A 22,664-nucleotide genomic window follows, 5' to 3' on the forward strand; every position below is an offset into this window, starting at 1 on the left:
CAGACACACACGGACACCAAGTAACAAAGACACAGACTTACACCTAGTAACACAGACATACACTCACACCAAGTAACAAAGACATACACTGATACCCAGTAAAAAAGACATACACTGACACCAAGTCACAAAGACATACACTGATACCAAGTCACAAAGACATACACTGATGCCCAGTAACACAGACACATACTGACACCAAGTAACAAAGACATACACTTGCACCAAGTAACAAAGACAGACACTTACACCAAGTAACAAAGACATACACTGACAGCAAGAAGCAAAGACATACACTTATACCAAGTAACAAAGACAGACAATTGCACCAAGTAACAAAGACATACACTTACACCAAGTATTTTGACATACACTGATACCTAGTAACAAAGACATACACTGATACCCAGTAACACAGACACACACTTACACCAAGTAACAAAGACATACACTGACACCAAGTAACAAAGACATACACTGACACCAAGTCACAAAGAAATACACTGATACCCAGTAACACAGACACACACATACACCAAGTGACACAGACATACACTGACACACAGTAACACAGACACACACTTACACCAAGTAACAAAGACATACACTGACACCCAGTAACAAAGACATACACTGACACCCAGTAACACAGACACGCACGACACCAAGTAACACAGACACACACTTACACCAAGTAACACAGACATACACTGACACCCAGTAACACAGACACACACTTACACCAAGTCACAAAGACATACACTGATACCCAATAACACAGACACACACATACACCAAGTAACACAGACATACACTGACACACAGTAACACAGACACACACCTACACCAAGTAACAAAGACATGCACTGATACCCAGTAACACAGACACACACGGACACCAAGTAACAAAGACACAGACTTACACCAAGTAACACAGACACACACTGACACCCAGTAACAAAGACACACACTTACACCAAGAATTTTGACATACACTGACGCCAAGTAACAAAGACATACACTGATACCCAGTAACACAGACACACACTTACAGAAAGTAACAAAGACATACACTGACACCAAGTCACAAAGACACACACTGACACCCAGTAGCAAAGACATACACTGACACCAAGTCACAAAGACATACACTGATACCCAGTGACAAAGACATACACTTACACCAAGTAACAAAGACAGACAATTACACCAATTAACAAAGACATACACTGATACCCAGTAACACAGACACACACTTACACCAAGTAACAAAGACATGCACGGACACCCATTAACAAACACAAACACTGACACCCAGTAACACAGACACACACGGACACCAAGTAACAAAGACACAGACTTACATCAAGTAACACCGACACGCACTGACACCCAGTAACACAGACACACACTTACACCATGTAACAAAGACATACACTGACACCAAGTCACAAAGACACACACTGACATCCAGCAACAAAGACATACACTGACACCAAGTCACAAAGACATGCACTGATACCCAGGAACAAAGACATACACTGATACCCAGTAACACAGACACACACTTACACCTAGTAACAAAGACACACACTTACACCAAGTAACAAAGACATACACTGACACCAAGTAACAAAGACATTCACTTACACCAAGTAACAAAGACAGACAATTACACCAAGTAACAAAGACATACACTTACACCAAGTATTTTGACATACACTGACACCAAGTAACAAAGATATACACTGATACCCAGTAACAGAGACACACACTTACACCAAGTAACACGGACACACACTGACACCAAGTAACAAAGACATACACTGACACCAAGTCACAAAGACACACACTGACACCCAGTAACAAAGACATACACTGACACCAAGTCACAAAGACATACACTGATACCCAGTAACACAGGCACACACTTACACCAAGTAACACAGACATACACTGACACCCAGTAACACAGACACACACTTACACCAAGTAACAATGACATACACTGACACCCAGTAACAAAGACATACACTGACACCCAGTAACACAGACACACACGGACACCAAGTGACAAAGACACAGACTTACACCAAGTAACACAGACACACACTGACACCCAGTAACATAGACGCACACTTACACCAAGTAACACAGACATACACTGACACCAAGTAACAAAGACATACACTGACACCAAATCACGAAGACATACACTGATACCCAGTAACACAGACGCACACTTACACCAAGTAACACAGACATACACTGACACCCAGTAACACCGACACACACTAACACCAAGTAACAAAGACATACACTGACACCAAGTCACAAAGACTCACGCTGACACCCAGTAACAAAGACATACACTGACACCGAGTCACGAAGACATACACTGATACCCAGTAACACAGACACACACTTACACCAAGTAACACAGACATACACTGACACCCAGTAACAAAGACACACACGGACACCAAGTGACAACGGCACAGACTTGCACCAAGTAACACAGACACACACTGACACCATGGAACATAGACACACACTTACACCAAGTAACACAGACATACACTGACACCAGGTAACAAAGACATACACTGATACCCAGTAACACAGACACACACTTACACCAAGTAACCAAGACATACACTGACACCAAGTCACAAATACACACACTGACACCCAGTAACAAAGACATACACTGACACCAAGTCACAAAGACACACACTGACACCCAGTAGCAAAGACATACACTGACACCAAGTCACAAAGACATACACTGATACCCAGTGACAAAGACATACACTTACACCAAGTAACAAAGACAGACAATTACACCAATTAACAAAGACATACACTGATACCCAGTAACACAGACACACACTTACACCAAGTAACAAAGACATGCACGGACACCCATTAACAAACACATACACTGACACCCAGTAACACAGACACACACGGACACCAAGTAACAAAGACACAGACTTACATCAAGTAACACCGACACGCACTGACACCCAGTAACACAGACACACACTTACACCATGTAACAAAGACATACACTGACACCAAGTCACAAAGACACACACTGACATCCAGCAACAAAGACATACACTGACACCAAGTCACAAAGACATGCACTGATACCCAGGAACAAAGACATACACTGATACCCAGTAACACAGACACACACTTACACCTAGTAACAAAGACACACACTGACACCAAGTAACAAAGACATACACTGACACCAAGTAACAAAGATATTCACTTACACCAAGTAACAAAGACAGACAATTACACCAAGTAACAAAGACATACACTTACACCAAGTATTTTGACATACACTGACACCAAGTAACAAAGATATACACTGATACCCAGTAACAGAGACACACACTTACACCAAGTAACACGGACACACACTGACACCAAGTAACAAAGACATACACTGACACCAAGTCACAAAGACACACACTGACACCCAGTAACAAAGACATACACTGACACCAAGTCACAAAGACATACACTGATACCCAGTAACACAGGCACACACTTACACCAAGTAACACAGACATACACTGACACCCAGTAACAAAGACATACATTGACACCCAGTAACACAGACACACACGGACACCAAGTGACAAAGACACAGACTTACACCAAGTAACACAGACACACACTGACACCCAGTAACATAGACGCACACTTACACCAAGTAACACAGACATACACTGACACCAAGTAACAAAGACATACACTGACACCAAATCACGAAGACATACACTGATACCCAGTAACACAGACGCACACTTACACCAAGTAACACAGACATACACTGACACCCAGTAACACCGACACACACTAACACCAAGTAACAAAGACATACACTGACACCAAGTCACAAAGACTCACGCTGACACCCAGTAACAAAGACATACACTGACACCGAGTCACGAAGACATACACTGATACCCAGTAACACAGACACACACTTACACCCAGTAACAAAGACACACACGGACACCAAGTGACAACGGCACAGACTTGCACCAAGTAACACAGACACACACTGACACCATGGAACATAGACACACACTTACACCAAGTAACACAGACATACACTGACACCAGGTAACAAAGACATACACTGATACCCAGTAACACAGACACAGACTTACACCAAGTAACCAAGACATACACTGACACCAAGTCACAAATACACACACTGACACCCAGTAACAAAGACATACACTGACACCAAGTCACAAAGACACACACTGACACCCAGTAACAAAGACATACACTGACACCAAGTCACAAAGACATACACTGATACCCAGTAAAACAGACACACACTTGCACCAAGTAACACAGACATACAGTGACACCCAGTAACACAGACGCACACTGACACCCAGTAACAAAGACATACACTGACACCAAGTCACAAAGACACACACTGACACCCAGTAACAAAGACATACACTGACACCAAGTAACAAAGACATACACTGACACCAAGTAACAAAGACATTCACTTACACCAAGTAACAAAGACAGACAATTACACCAAGTAACAAAGACATACACTTACACCAAGTATTTTGACATACACTGACACCAAGTAACAAAGATATACACTGATACCCAGTAACTCAGACACACACTTACACCACGTAACAAAGACATACACTGACACCAAGTCACAAAGACACACACTGACACCCAGTCACAAAGACATACACTGACACCAAGTCACAAAGACATAAACTGATACGCAGTAACACAGACACACAATTAAACCAAGTAACACAGACATACACTGACACCCAGTAACACAGACACACACTTCCACCAAGAAACAAAGACATACACTGACACCCAGTAACAAAGACATACACTGACACCCAGTAGCACAGACACACACGGACACCAAGTAACAAAGGCAGAGACTTACACGAAGTAACACAGACACACACTGACACACAGTAACACAGACACACACTTACACCAAGTAACACAGACACACACTGACACCAAGTAACAAAGACATACACTGACACCAAGTCACAAAGACACACACTGACACCCAGTAACAAAGAAATACACTGACACCAAGTCACAAAGACAAACACTGATACCCAGTAACACAGACACACACTTACACCAAGTAACAAAGACATACACTGACACCCAGTAACAAAGACATACACTGACACCCAGTAACACAGACACACACGGACACCAAGTGACAAAGGCACAGACTTACACCAAGTAACACAGACACACACTGACAACATGTAACATAGACACACACTTACACCAAGTAACACACACATACAGTGACACCAAGTAACAAACACGTACACTGATACCCAGTAACACAGACACACACTGACACCAAGTCACAAAGACACACACTGACACCCAGTAACAAAGACATACACTGACACCAAGTCACAAAGACACACACTGATACCCAGTAACACAGACACACACTTACACCAAGTAACACAGACATACACTGACACCCAGTAACACAGACGCACACTTACACCAAGTAACAAAGATATACACTGACACCCAGTAACAAAGACATACACTGACACCCAGTAACACTGACACACACGGACACCAAATAACAAAGACACAGACTTACAATAAGTAACACAGACGCACACTGACACCCAGTAACACAGACACACACTTACACCACGTAACACAGACATACACTGACATCAAGTAACAAAGACATACACTGATACCCAGTAACACAGACACACACTGACACCAAGTAACAAAGACATACATTGATACCCAGTAACACAGACACACACTTACACCAAGTAACAAAGACATACACTGACACCATTTCACAAAGACATACACTGATACCCAGTAATACAGACACACACTTACACCAAGTAAAACAGACATACACTGACACCAAGTAACAAAGACATACACTGATACCCAGTAACACAGACACACACTGACACCAAGTAACAAAGACATACACTGATACCCAGTAACACAGACACGCACTTACACCAAGTAACAAAGACATACACTGACACCAATTCACAACGACACACACTGACACCCAGTAACAAAGACATACACTGACACCATTTCACAAAGACATACACTGATACCCAGTAACACAGACACACACTTACACCATGTAACATAGACATACACTGACACCAAGTAACAAAGACATACACTTATACCCAGTAACACAGGCACACACTGAGGGGGGGGGGCGGGGGGGCGGGGGGCACATTGACGCAGTGGTTAGAACCGCAGCCTCACAGCTCCAGGGACCCGGGTTCGATTCTGGGTACTGCCTGTGCGGAGTTTGCAAGTTCTCCCTGTGTCTGCGTGGGTTTCCTCCGGGTGCTCCGGTTTCCTCCCACATGCCAAAGACTTGCAGTTTGATAGGTTAATTGGCCATCATAAATTGCCCCTAGTATAGGTAGGTGGTAGGGAAATATATAGGGACAGGTGGGGATGTGATAGGAATACGGGATTAGTGTAGGATTGGTATAAATGGGTGGTTGATGGTCGGCACAGACTCGGTGGGCCGAAGGGCCTGTTAAAGTGCTGCATCTCGAAAATAAACTAAATACTGACACTTAGTGTTACAGATATACACTGACACCAAGTAACACAAACAAACACACACTGACACCCAGTAACACAGAGAAACACTGATAAAAAGTAACAAAGACAAACACTGACACCAAGTAACACAGACACACACTGACACCCAGTAACAAAGACATACACTGACACCAAATAACACAGACACACACTTACACCAAGTAACAAAGACATACACTGACACCCAGTAACAAAGACCTACACTGACACCCAGTAACACAGACACACACGGACACCAAGTAACAAAGACACAGACTTACCCAAGTAACACAGACACACACTGACACCAAGTAACAAAGACACAGACTTACACCAAGTAACAAAGACATACACTGACACCAAGTCACAAAGACACACACTGACACCCAGTAACAAAGACATACAATGACAACAAGTCACAAAGACATACACTGATACCCAGTAACACAGACACAAACTTACACCAAGTAACACAGACATACACTGACACCCAGTAACACAGACACACACTTTCACCAAGTAACAAAGACATACACTGACACCCAGTAACAAAGACATACACTGACACCCAGTAACACAGACACACACTGACACCCTTTAACATAGACACACACTTACACCAAGTAACACAGACATACACTGACACCAAGTAACAAAGACATACACTGATACCCAGTAACACAGACACACACTTACACCAAGTAACAAAGACATACACTGAAACCAAGTCACAAAGACACACACTGACACCCAGTAACAAAGACATACACTGACACCAAGTCACAAAGACATACACTGATACCCAGCAACACAGACACACACGGACACCAAGTAACAAAGACACAGACATACACCAAGCAACACAGACACACATTGACACCCAGTAACACAGACACACACTTACACCAAGTAACACAGACATACACTGACACCAAGTAACAAAGACATACACTGATACACAGCAACACAGGCACACACTTACACCAAGTAACACAGACATACACTGACACCAAGTAACAAAGACATACACTGATACCCAGTAACACAGGCACACACTTGCGGTGGGTGGGGGGGGGGGGGGTGCACATTGGCGCAGTGGTTAGCACCGCAGCCTCACAGCTCCAGGGACCCGGGTTCGATTCTGGGTACTGCCTGTGCGGAGTTTGCAAGTTCTCCCTGTGTCTGCGTGGGTTTCCTCCGGGTGCTCCGTTTCCTCCTACATGCCAAAGACTTGCAGGTTGATAGGTTAATTGGCCATCATAAATTGCCCCTAGTATAGGTAGGTGGTCGGGAAATATATAGGGACAGGTGGGGATGTGATAGGAATACGGGATTAGTGTAGGATTGGTATAAATGGGTGGTTGATGGTCGGCAGAGACTCGGTGGGCCGAAGGGCCTGTTTAAGTGCTGTATCTCGAAACTGAACTAAATGCTGACACCTAGTGTCACAGATACACACTGACACCCAGTAACACAAACAAACACACACTGACACTCAGTAACACAGAGAAACACTGATAAACAGTAACAAAGACTTACACTGACACCAAGTAACACAGACACACACTGACACCCAGTAACAAAGACATACACTGACACCAGGTCACAAAGACATACACTGATACCAAGTCACAAAGACATACACTGATATCCAGTAACACAGACACACACTGACACCAAGTAACAAAGACATACACTTACACCAAGTAACAAAGATAGACAATTACACCAAGTAACAAAGACACACACTTACACCAAGTAACAAAGACATACACTGACACCAAGTCACAAAGACACACACTGACACCCAGTAACAAAGACATACACTGACACCAAGTCACAAAGACATACACTGATACCCAGTAACAAAGACATACGCTAATACCCAGTAACACAGACACACACTGACAACAAGTAACAAAGACATACACAAACACCAAGTAACAAAGACATACACTTACACCAAGTAACAAAGACAGAAAATTACACCAAGTAACAAAGACATACACTTACACCAAGTATTTTGACATACACTGACACAAAGTAACAAACACATGCACTGATACCCAGTAACACAGACACACACTTACACCAAGTAACAAAGACATACACTGACACCAAGTAACAAAGACATACACTTACACCAAGTAACAAAGACAGAAAATTACACCAAGTAACAAAGACAGAAAATTACACCAAGTAACAAAGACATACACTGACACAAAGTAACAAACACATACACTGATACCCAGTAACACAGACACACACTTACACCAAGTAACAAAGACATACACTGAAACCAAGTCACAAAGACATATACTGACACCCAGTCACAAAGACATACAATGACACCAAGTCACAAAGACACACACTGACATCCAGTATCAAAGACATACACTGACTCCAAGTCACAAAGACATGCACTGATACCCAGTAACACAGACACAAACTTCCACCAAGTAACAAAGACATACACTGACACCCAGTAACAAAGACATGCACTGACACCCAGTAACACAGACACACACGGACACCAAGTAACAAAGACACAGACTTACACCAAGTAACACAGACACACACTGACACCAAGTAACACAGACACACACTTACACCAAGTAACACAGACACACACTGACACCAAGTAACAAAGTCATATACTGACACCCAGTCACAAAGACATACAATGACACCAAGTCACAAAGACACACACTGACATCCAGTATCAAAGACATACACTGACTCCAAGTCACAAAGACATGCACTGATACCCAGTAACACAGACACAAACTTCCACCAAGTAACAAAGACATACACTGACACCCAGTAACAAAGACATACACTGACACCCAGTAACACAGACACACACGGACACCAAGTAACAAAGACACAGACTTACACCAAGTAACACAGACACACACTGACACCAAGTAACACAGACACACACTTACACCAAGTAACACAGACACACACTGACACCAAGTAACAAAGACATACACTGACACCAAGTCGCAAAGACACACACTGACACCCAGTAACAAAGACATACACTGACACCAAGTCACAAAGACATACACTGATACCCAGTAACACAGACACACACTTACACAAAGTAACACAGACATACACTGACACCCAGTAACACAGACACACACTTATACCAAGTAACAAATACATACACTGACACCCAGTAACAAAGACATACACTGGCACCCAGTAACACAGACACACACGGACACCAAGTGACAAAGACACAGACTTACACCAAGTAACACAGAAACACACTGACACCCAGTAACATAGACAGACACTTACACCAAGTAACACAGACTTACACTGACACCAAGTAACAAAGACATACACTGATACCCAGTAACACAGACACACACTTACACCAAGTAACAAAGACATACACTGACACCATGTCACAAAGACATAAACTGATACCCAGTAACACAGACACACACTTACACCAAGTAACACAGACATACACTGACACCCAGTAACACAGACACACACGGACACCAAGTGACAAAGGCACAGGCTTACACCAAGTAACACAGACACACACTGACACCCTGTAACATAGACACACACTTACACCAAGTAACACAGACATACACTGACACCAAGTAACAAAGAAATACACTGATACCCAGTAACACAGACACACACTTACACCAAGTAACAAAGACATACACTGACACCAAGTAACACAAACAAACACACACTGACACCCAGTAACACAGAGAAACACTGATAAACAGTAACAAAGACAAACACTGACACCAAGTAACACAGACACACACTGACACCCGGTAACAAAGACATACACTGACACCAAATAACACAGACACACACTTACACCAAGTAACAAAGACATACACTGACACCCAGTAACAAAGACCTACACTGACACCCAGTAACACAGACACACACGGACACCAAGTAACAAAGACACAGACTTACCCAAGTAACACAGACACACACTGACACCAAGTAACAAAGACACAGACTTACACCAAGTAACAAAGACATACACTGACACCAAGTCACAAAGACACACACTGACACCCAGTAACAAAGACATACAATGACAACAAGTCACAAAGACATACACTGATACCCAGTAACACAGACACAAACTTACACCAAGTAACACAGACATACACTGACACCCAGTAACACAGACACACACTTTCACCAAGTAACAAAGACATACACTGACACCCAGTAACAAAGACATACACTGACACCCAGTAACACAGACACACACTGACACCCTTTAACATAGACACACACTTACACCAAGTAACACAGACATACACTGACACCAAGTAACAAAGACATACACTGATACCCAGTAACACAGACACACACTTACACCAAGTAACAAAGACATACACTGAAACCAAGTCACAAAGACACACACTGACACCCAGTAACAAAGACATACACTGACACCAAGTCACAAAGACATACACTGATACCCAGCAACACAGACACACACGGACACCAAGTAACAAAGACACAGACATACACCAAGCAACACAGACACACATTGACACCCAGTAACACAGACACACACTTACACCAAGTAACACAGACATACACTGACACCAAGTAACAAAGACATACACTGATACACAGCAACACAGGCACACACTTACACCAAGTAACACAGACATACACTGACACCAAGTAACAAAGACATACACTGATACCCAGTAACACAGGCACACACTTGCGGTGGGTGGAGGGGGGGGGGTGCACATTGGCGCAGTGGTTAGCACCGCAGCCTCACAGCTCCAGGGACCCGGGTTCGATTCTGGGTACTGCCTGTGCGGAGTTTGCAAGTTCTCCCTGTGTCTGCGTGGGTTTCCTCCGGGTGCACCGTTTCCTCCTACATGCCAAAGACTTGCAGGTTGATAGGTTAATTGGCCATCATAAATTGCCCCTAGTATAGGTAGGTGGTCGGGAAATATATAGGGACAGGTGGGGATGTGATAGGAATACGGGATTAGTGTAGGATTGGTATAAATGGGTGGTTGATGGTCGGCAGAGACTCGGTGGGCCGAAGGGCCTGTTTAAGTGCTGTATCTCGAAACTGAACTAAATGCTGACACCTAGTGTCACAGATACACACTGACACCCAGTAACACAAACAAACACACACTGACACTCAGTAACACAGAGAAACACTGATAAACAGTAACAAAGACTTACACTGACACCAAGTAACACAGACACACACTGACACCCAGTAACAAAGACATACACTGACACCAGGTCACAAAGACATACACTGATACCAAGTCACAAAGACATACACTGATACCCAGTAACACAGACACACACTGACACCAAGTAACAAAGACATACACTTACACCAAGTAACAAAGATAGACAATTACACCAAGTAACAAAGACACACACTTACACCAAGTAACAAAGACATACACTGACACCAAGTCACAAAGACACACACTGACACCCAGTAACAAAGACATACACTGACACCAAGTCACAAAGACATACACTGATACCCAGTAACAAAGACATACGCTAATACCCAGTAACACAGACACACACTGACAACAAGTAACAAAGACATACACAAACACCAAGTAACAAAGACATACACTTACACCAAGTAACAAAGACAGAAAATTACACCAAGTAACAAAGACATACACTTACACCAAGTATTTTGACATACACTGACACAAAGTAACAAACACATGCACTGATACCCAGTAACACAGACACACACTTACACCAAGTAACAAAGACATACACTGACACCAAGTAACAAAGACATACACTTACACCAAGTAACAAAGACAGAAAATTACACCAAGTAACAAAGACAGAAAATTACACCAAGTAACAAAGACATACACTGACACAAAGTAACAAACACATACACTGATACCCAGTAACACAGACACACACTTACACCAAGTAACAAAGACATACACTGACACCAAGTCACAAAGACATATACTGACACCCAGTCACAAAGACATACAATGACACCAAGTCACAAAGACACACACTGACATCCAGTATCAAAGACATACACTGACTCCAAGTCACAAAGACATGCACTGATACCCAGTAACACAGACACAAACTTCCACCAAGTAACAAAGACATACACTGACACCCAGTAACAAAGACATACACTGACACCCAGTAACACAGACACACACGGACACCAAGTAACAAAGACACAGACTTACACCAAGTAACACAGACACACACTGACACCAAGTAACACAGACACACACTTACACCAAGTAACACAGACACACACTGACACCAAGTAACAAAGTCATATACTGACACCCAGTCACAAAGACATACAATGACACCAAGTCACAAAGACACACACTGACATCCAGTATCAAAGACATACACTGACTCCAAGTCACAAAGACATGCACTGATACCCAGTAACACAGACACAAACTTCCACCAAGTAACAAAGACATACACTGACACCCAGTAACAAAGACATACACTGACACCCAGTAACACAGACACACACGGACACCAAGTAACAAAGACACAGACTTACACCAAGTAACACAGACACACACTGACACCAAGTAACACAGACACACACTTACACCAAGTAACACAGACACACACTGACACCAAGTAACAAAGACATACACTGACACCAAGTCGCAAAGACACACACTGACACCCAGTAACAAAGACATACACTGACACCAAGTCACAAAGACATACACTGATACCCAGTAACACAGACACACACTTACACAAAGTAACACAGACATACACTGACACCCAGTAACACAGACACACACTTATACCAAGTAACAAATACATACACTGACACCCAGTAACAAAGACATACACTGGCACCCAGTAACACAGACACACACGGACACCAAGTGACAAAGACACAGACTTACACCAAGTAACACAGAAACACACTGACACCCAGTAACATAGACAGACACTTACACCAAGTAACACAGACTTACACTGACACCAAGTAACAAAGACATACACTGATACCCAGTAACACAGACACACACTTACACCAAGTAACAAAGACATACACTGACACCATGTCACAAAGACATAAACTGATACCCAGTAACACAGACACACACTTACACCAAGTAACACAGACATACACTGACACCCAGTAACACAGACACACACGGACACCAAGTGACAAAGGCACAGGCTTACACCAAGTAACACAGACACACACTGACACCCTGTAACATAGACACACACTTACACCAAGTAACACAGACATACACTGACACCAAGTAACAAAGAAATACACTGATACCCAGTAACACAGACACACACTTACACCAAGTAACAAAGACATACACTGACACCAAGTCACCAAGACACACACTGACACCCAGTAACAAAGACATACAATGACACCAAGTCACAAAGACACACACTGACACCCAGTAACAAAGACATACACTGACACCAAGTCACAAAGACATACACTGATACCCAGTAACACAGACACACACTTACACCAAGTAACACTGACATACACTGACACCCAGCAACACAGACGCACACTTACACCAAGTAACAAAGATATACACTGACACACAGTAACAAAGACATACACTGACACCCAGTAACACAGACACACACGGACACCAAATAACAAAGACACAGACTTACACCAAGTAACACAGACATACACTGACACCAAGTAACAAAGACAGGCAATTGCACCAAGTAACAAAGACAGACACTTACACCAAGTATTTTGACATACACTGACATCAAGTAACAAAGATATTCACTGATACCCAGTAACACAGACACACACTGACACCAAGTAACAAAGACATACACTGATACCCAGTAACACAGACACACACTTACACCAAGTAACAAAGACATACACTGACACCAAGTCACAAAGACACACACTGACACCCAGTAACAAAGACATACACTGACACCATTTCACAAAGAGATACACATACCCAGTAACACAGACACACACTTACACCATGTAACACAGACATACACAGACACCATTTAACAAAGACAGACAATTACACCAAGTAACAAAGACATACACTTACACCAAGTATTTTGACATACACTGACACCAAGTCACAAAGACACACACTGACACCCAGTAACAAAGACATACAATGACACCAAGTCACAAAGACAAACACTGATACCCAGTAAAACAGACACACTTACAACAAGTAACATAGACATACACAGACACCCAGTAACACAGACACACACTTACACCAAGTAACAAAGACATACTTTGACACCAAGTAACAAAGACATACACTGACACCCAGTAACACAGACACACACGGACACCAAGTGACAAAGGCACAGAATTACACCAAGTAACACAGACACACACTGACACCCTGTAACATAGACACACACTTACTCCAAGTAACACAGACATACACTGACACCAAGAAACAAAGACATACACTGATACCCAGTAAGACAGACACACACTTACACCAAGTAACAAAGACATACACTGACACCAAGTCACAAAGACTCACACTGACACCCAGTAACAAAGACATACACTGACACCATTTCACAAAGACATGCACTGATACCCAGTAACACAGACACACACTTACACCAAGTAACAAAGACATACACTGACACCCAGTAACAAAGACATACACTGACACCCAGTAACACAGACACACACGGACACCAAGTGACAAAGGCACAGACTTACACCAAGTAACACAGACACACACTGACACCCTGTAACATAGACACACACCTACACCAAGTAACACAGACATTCACTGACACCAAGTAACAAAGACATACACTGATACGCAGTAACACAGACACACACTGACACCCAGCAACAAAGACATACACTGACACCAAGTCACAAAGACACAAACTGACACCCAGTACCAAAGACATACACTGACACCAAGTCACAAAGACATACACTGATACCCAGTAACACAGACACACACTTACACCAAGTAACACAGACATACACTGACACCCAGTAACACAGACGCATACTTACACCAAGTAAAAAAGATATACACTGACACCCAGTAACAAAGACATACACTGACACCCAGTAACACAGACACACACGGACACCAAAGAACAAAGACACAGACGTACACCAAGTAACACAGACACACACTGACACCCAGTAACACAGACACACACTTACACGAAGTAACACAGACATACACCGACACCCAATAACACAGACGCACACTTACACAAGTAAAAAAGATATACACTGACACCCAGTAACAAAGACATACACTGACACCCAGTAACACAGACACACACGGAAACCAAATAACAAAGACACAGACTTACACCAAGTAACACAGACACACACTGACACTCAGTTACACAGACACACACTTACACGAAGTAACACAGAGATACACTGACACCAAGTAACAAAGACATACACTGATACCCAGTCACACAGACACACACTGACACCAAGTAACAAAGACATACACTGATACCCAGTAACACAGACACACACTTGCACCAAGTAACAAAGACATACACTGACACCAAGTCACAAAGACACACACTGACACCCAGTAACAAAGACATACACTGACACCATTTCACAAAGACATACACTGATACCCAGTAACACAGACACACACTTACACCATGTAACATATACATACACTGACACCAAGTAACAAAGACATACACTGATACCCAGTAACACAGGCACACACTGGGGGGGGGGGGGGGGGGGCACATTGACGCAGTGGTTAGCACCGCAGCCTCACAGCTCCAGGGACCCGGGTTCGATTCTGGGTACTGCCTGTGCGGAGTTTGCAAGTTCTCCATGTGTCTGCGTGGGTTTCCTCCGGGTGCTCCGGTTTCCTGCCACATGCCAAAGACTTGCAGGTTGATAGGTTAATTGGCCATCATAAATTGCCCCTAGTATAGGTAGGTTGTAGGGAAATATATAGGGACAGGTGGGGATGTGATAGGAATACGGGATTAGTGTAGGATTAGTATAAATGGGTGGTTGATGGTCGGCACAGACTCGGTGCGCCGAAGGGCCTGTTAAAGTGCTGCATCTCGAAACTAAACTAAATAATGACACCTAGTGTTACAGATACACACTGACGCCCAGTAACACAAACAAACACACACTGACACCCAGTAACACAGAGAAACACTGATAAAAAGTAACAAAGACATACACTGATACCAAGTAACACAGACACACACTGACACCCAGTAACAAAGACATACACTGATACCAAGTCACAAAGACATACACTGATACCCAGTAACACAGACACACACTGACACCAAGTAACAAAGACATACACTGACAACAAGTAACAAAGACTTACACTTGCAACACGTAACAAAGACAGACAATTACACCAAGTAACAAAGACATACACTTACACCAAGTATTTTGACATACACTGACACCAAGTCACAAAGACATACACTGATACCCAGTAACAAAGACATACACTGATACCAAGTCACAAAGACATACACTGATACCCAGTAACACAGACACACACTGACACCAAGTAACAAAGACATACACTGACATCAAGTAACAAAGACTTACACTTACACCAAGTAACAAAGACATACACTGACACCAAGTCACGAAGACATACACTGATACACAGTAACACAGACACACACTTGAACCAAGTAACGCAGACATTCACTGACACCCAGTAACACAGACACACACTTACACCAAGTAACAAAGACATACACTGACACCCAGTTACAAAGACATACACTGACACCCAGTAAGACAGACACACACGGACACCAAGTAACAAAGACACAGACTTACACCAAGTAACACAGACACACACGGACACCAAGTAACAAAGACACACACTTACACCAAGTAACACAGACACACACTGACACCCAGTAACACACACTGACACCAAGTAACAAAGACACACACTTACACCAAGTAACAAAGACACACACTTACACCAAGTAACACAGACATACACTGACACCAAGTAACAAAGACAGGCAATTGCACCAAGTAACAAAGACAGACACTTACACCAAGTATTTTGACATACACTGACATCAAGTAACAAAGATATTCACTGATACCCAGTAACACAGACACACACTTACACCCAGTAACACAGAGACACACACTCTTACACCAAGCAACAGAGACATACACTGACACCCAGTAACACAGACACACACGGACACCAAGTAACAAAGACACACACTTACACCAAGTAACACAGACACACACTGACACCCAGTAACACAGACACACACTTACACCAAGTAACACAGACATACACTGACACCAAGTACAAAGACATACACTGACACCCAGTAACACACACTGATACACAGTAACAAAGACATACACTGACACCCAGGAACACAGGCACACACTTACACCGAGTAACAAAGACATACACTGACACCAAGTCACAAAGACACACACTGACACCCAGTAACAAAGACAGACACTGACACCATTTCACAAAGACATACACTGATACCCAGTAACACAGACACACACTTACACCATGTAACATAGACATACACTGACACCAAGTAACAAAGACATACACTGATACCCAGTAACACAGGCACACACTGGGAGGGGGGGGGGGGCGGGGGGGCACATTGACGCAGTGGTTAGCACCGCAGCCTCACAGCTCCAGGGACCCGGGTTCGATTCTGGGTACTGCCTGTGCGGAGTTTGCAAGTTCTCCCTGTGTCTGCGTGGGTTTCCTCCGGGTGCCCCGTTTTCCTCCCACATGCCAAAGACTTGCAGGTTGATAGGTTAATTGGCGATCATAAATTGCCTCTAGTATAGGTAGGTTGTAGGGAAATATATAGGGACAGGTGGGGATGTGATAGGAGCACGGGATTAGTGTAGGATTAGTATAAATGGGTGGTTGATGGTCGGCACAGACTCGGTGGGCCGAAGGGCCTGTTAAAGTGCTGCATCTCGAAGCTAAACTAAATACTGACACCTAGTGTTACAGATACACACTGACACCCAGTAACACAAACAAACACACACTGACACCCAGTAACACAGAGAAACACTGATAAACAGTAACAAAGACATAGACTGACACCAAGTAACACAGACACACACTGCCACCCAGTAACAAAGACAGGCAATTGCACCAAGTAACAAAGACAGACACTTACACCAAGTATTTTGACATACACTGACATCAAGTAACAAAGATATTCACTGATACCCAGTAACACAGACACACACTTACACCCAGTAACACAGATACACACACTTGCACCAAGCAACAGAGACATACACTGACACCCAGTAACACAGACACACACGGACACCAAATAACAAAGACACACACTTACACCAAGTAACACAGACACACACTGACACCCAGTAACACAGACACACACTTACACCAAGTAACACAGACATACACTGACACCAAGTAACAAAGACATACACTGACACCCAGTAACACACACTGATACACAGTAACAAAGACATACACTGACACCAAGTAACAAAGACATACACTGACACCAAGTCACAAAGACATACACTGATACTCAGTAACACAGACACACACTTGAACCAAGTAACAAAGACGTACACTGACACCCAGTTACAAAGACATACACTGACACCCAGTAACACAGACACACACGGACACCAAGTAACAAAGACACAGACTTACACCAAGTAACACAGACATACACTGACACCCAGTAACACAGACACACACTTACACCAAGTAACACAGACATACACTGACACCAAGTACAAAGACATACACTGACACCCAGTAACACACACTGATACACAGTAACAAAGACATACACTGACACCCAGGAACACAGGCACACACTTACACCGAGTAACAAAGACATACACTGACACCAAGTCACAAAGACACACACTGACACCCAGTAACAAAGACAGACACTGACACCATTTCACAAAGACATACACTGATACCCAGTAACACAGACACACACTTACACCATGTAACATAGACATACACTGACACCAAGTAACAAAGACATACACTGATACCCAGTAACACAGGCACACACTGGGAGGGGGGGGGGGGGCGGGGGGGCACATTGACGCAGTGGTTAGCACCGCAGCCTCACAGCTCCAGGGACACGGGTTCGATTCTGGGTACTGCCTGTGCGGAGTTTGCAAGTTCTCCCTGTGTCTGCGTGGGTTTCCTCCGGGTGCCCCGTTTTCCTCCCACATGCCAAAGACTTGCAGGTTGATAGGTTAATTGGCGATCATAAATTGCCTCTAGTATAGGTAGGTTGTAGGGAAATATATAGGGACAGGTGGGGATGTGATAGGAGCACGGGATTAGTGTAGGATTAGTATAAATGGGTGGTTGATGGTCGGCACAGACTCGGTGGGCCGAAGGGCCTGTTAAAGTGCTGCATCTCGAAGCTAAACTAAATACTGACACCTAGTGTTACAGATACACACTGACACCCAGTAACACAAACAAACACACACTGACACCCAGTAACACAGAGAAACACTGATAAACAGTAACAAAGACATAGACTGACACCAAGTAACACAGACACACACTGCCACCCAGTAACAAAGACAGGCAATTGCACCAAGTAACAAAGACAGACACTTACACCAAGTATTTTGACATACACTGACATCAAGTAACAAAGATATTCACTGATACCCAGTAACACAGACACACACTTACACCCAGTAACACAGATACACACACTTGCACCAAGCAACAGAGACATACACTGACACCCAGTAACACAGACACACACGGACACCAAATAACAAAGACACACACTTACACCAAGTAACACAGACACACACTGACACCCAGTAACACAGACACACACTTACACCAAGTAACACAGACATACACTGACACCAAGTAACAAAGACATACACTGACACCCAGTAACACACACTGATACACAGTAACAAAGACATACACTGACACCAAGTAACAAAGACATACACTGACACCAAGTCACAAAGACATACACTGATACTCAGTAACACAGACACACACTTGAACCAAGTAACGCAGACATACACTGACACCCAGTAACACAGACACACACTTACACCAAGTAACAAAGACGTACACTGACACCCAGTTACAAAGACATACACTGACACCCAGTAACACAGACACACACGGACACCAAGTAACAAAGACACAGACTTACACCAAGTAACACAGACACACACGGACACCAAGTAACAAAGACACACACTTACACCAAGTAACGCAGACACACACTGACACCCAGTAACACACACTGATACACAGTAACAAAGACATACACTGACACACAGGAACAAAGACACACAGTGACACCAAGAAACAAAGACACACACTTACACCAAGCAACAAAGACATACACTGACACCAAGTAACAAAGACACACACTTACACCAAGTAACAAAGACACACACTTACACCAAGTAACACAGACATACACTGACACCAAGTAACAAAGACAGACAATTGCACCAAGTAACAAAGACAGACACTTACACCAACTATTTTGACATACACTGACATCAAGTAACAAAGACATTCACTGTTACCCAGTAACACAGACACACACTTACACCCAGTAACACAGATACACACACTTACACCAAGCAACAGAGACATACACTGACACCCAGTAACACAGACACACACGGACACAAAGTAACAAAGACACACACTTACACCAAGTAACACAGACACACACTGACACCCAGTAACACAGACACACACTTACACCAAGTAACACAGACATACACTGACACCAAGTAACAAAGTCATACACTGACACCCAGTAACACACACTGATACACAGTAACAAAGACATACACTGACACCCAGGAACACAGACACACACTTACACCAAGTAACAAAGACATACACTGACACCAAGTCACAAAGACACACACTGACACCCAGTAACACACACTGATACACAGTAACAAAGACATACACTGACACGCAGGAACAAAGTCACACAGTGACACCAAGTAACAAAGACACACACTTACAGCAAGTAACAAAGACATACACTGACACCAAGTAACAAAGACACAAACTGACACCAAGTAACAAAGACACACACTTACACCAAGTAACACAGATATACACTGACACCAAGTAACAAAGACAGACAATTGCACCAAGTAACAAAGACATTCACTGATACCCAGTAACACAGACACACACTTACACCCAGTAACACAGATACACACACTTACACGAAGCAACAGAGACATACACTGACACCCAGTAACACAGACACACACGGACACCAAGTAACAAAGACACACACTTACACCAAGTAACACAGACACACACTGACACCCAGTAACAAAGACACACACTTACACCAAGTAACACAGATATACACTGACACCAAGTAACAAAGACATACACTGACACCCAGTAACACACACTGATACACAGTAACAAAGACATACACTGACACCCAGTAACACAGACACACACTTACACCAAGTAACACAGACATACACTGACACCAAGTAACAAAGACATACACTGACACCCAGTAACACACACTGATACACAGTAACAAAGACATACACTGACACCCAGGAACACAGACACACACTGACACCAAGTCACAAAGACATACACTGACACCAAGTAACAAAGAGACACACTTACACCAAGTAACAAAGACACACACTTACACCAAGTAAGACAGACATACACTGACACCAAGTAACAAAGACATACACTGATACCCAGTAACACAGACACACACTTACAACAGGTAACAAAGACATATACTGACACAGAGTAACAAAGACATACACTGACACCCAGTAACACAGACACACACTTACACCACGTAACAAAGACATACACTGACACCCAGTAACACAGACACACACGGACACCAAGTAACAAATACAAACACTTACA

Source organism: Heterodontus francisci, unplaced genomic scaffold (genome assembly GCF_036365525.1).
Source record: "Heterodontus francisci isolate sHetFra1 unplaced genomic scaffold, sHetFra1.hap1 HAP1_SCAFFOLD_198, whole genome shotgun sequence".
Lineage (NCBI taxonomy): Eukaryota > Metazoa > Chordata > Chondrichthyes > Heterodontiformes > Heterodontidae > Heterodontus > Heterodontus francisci.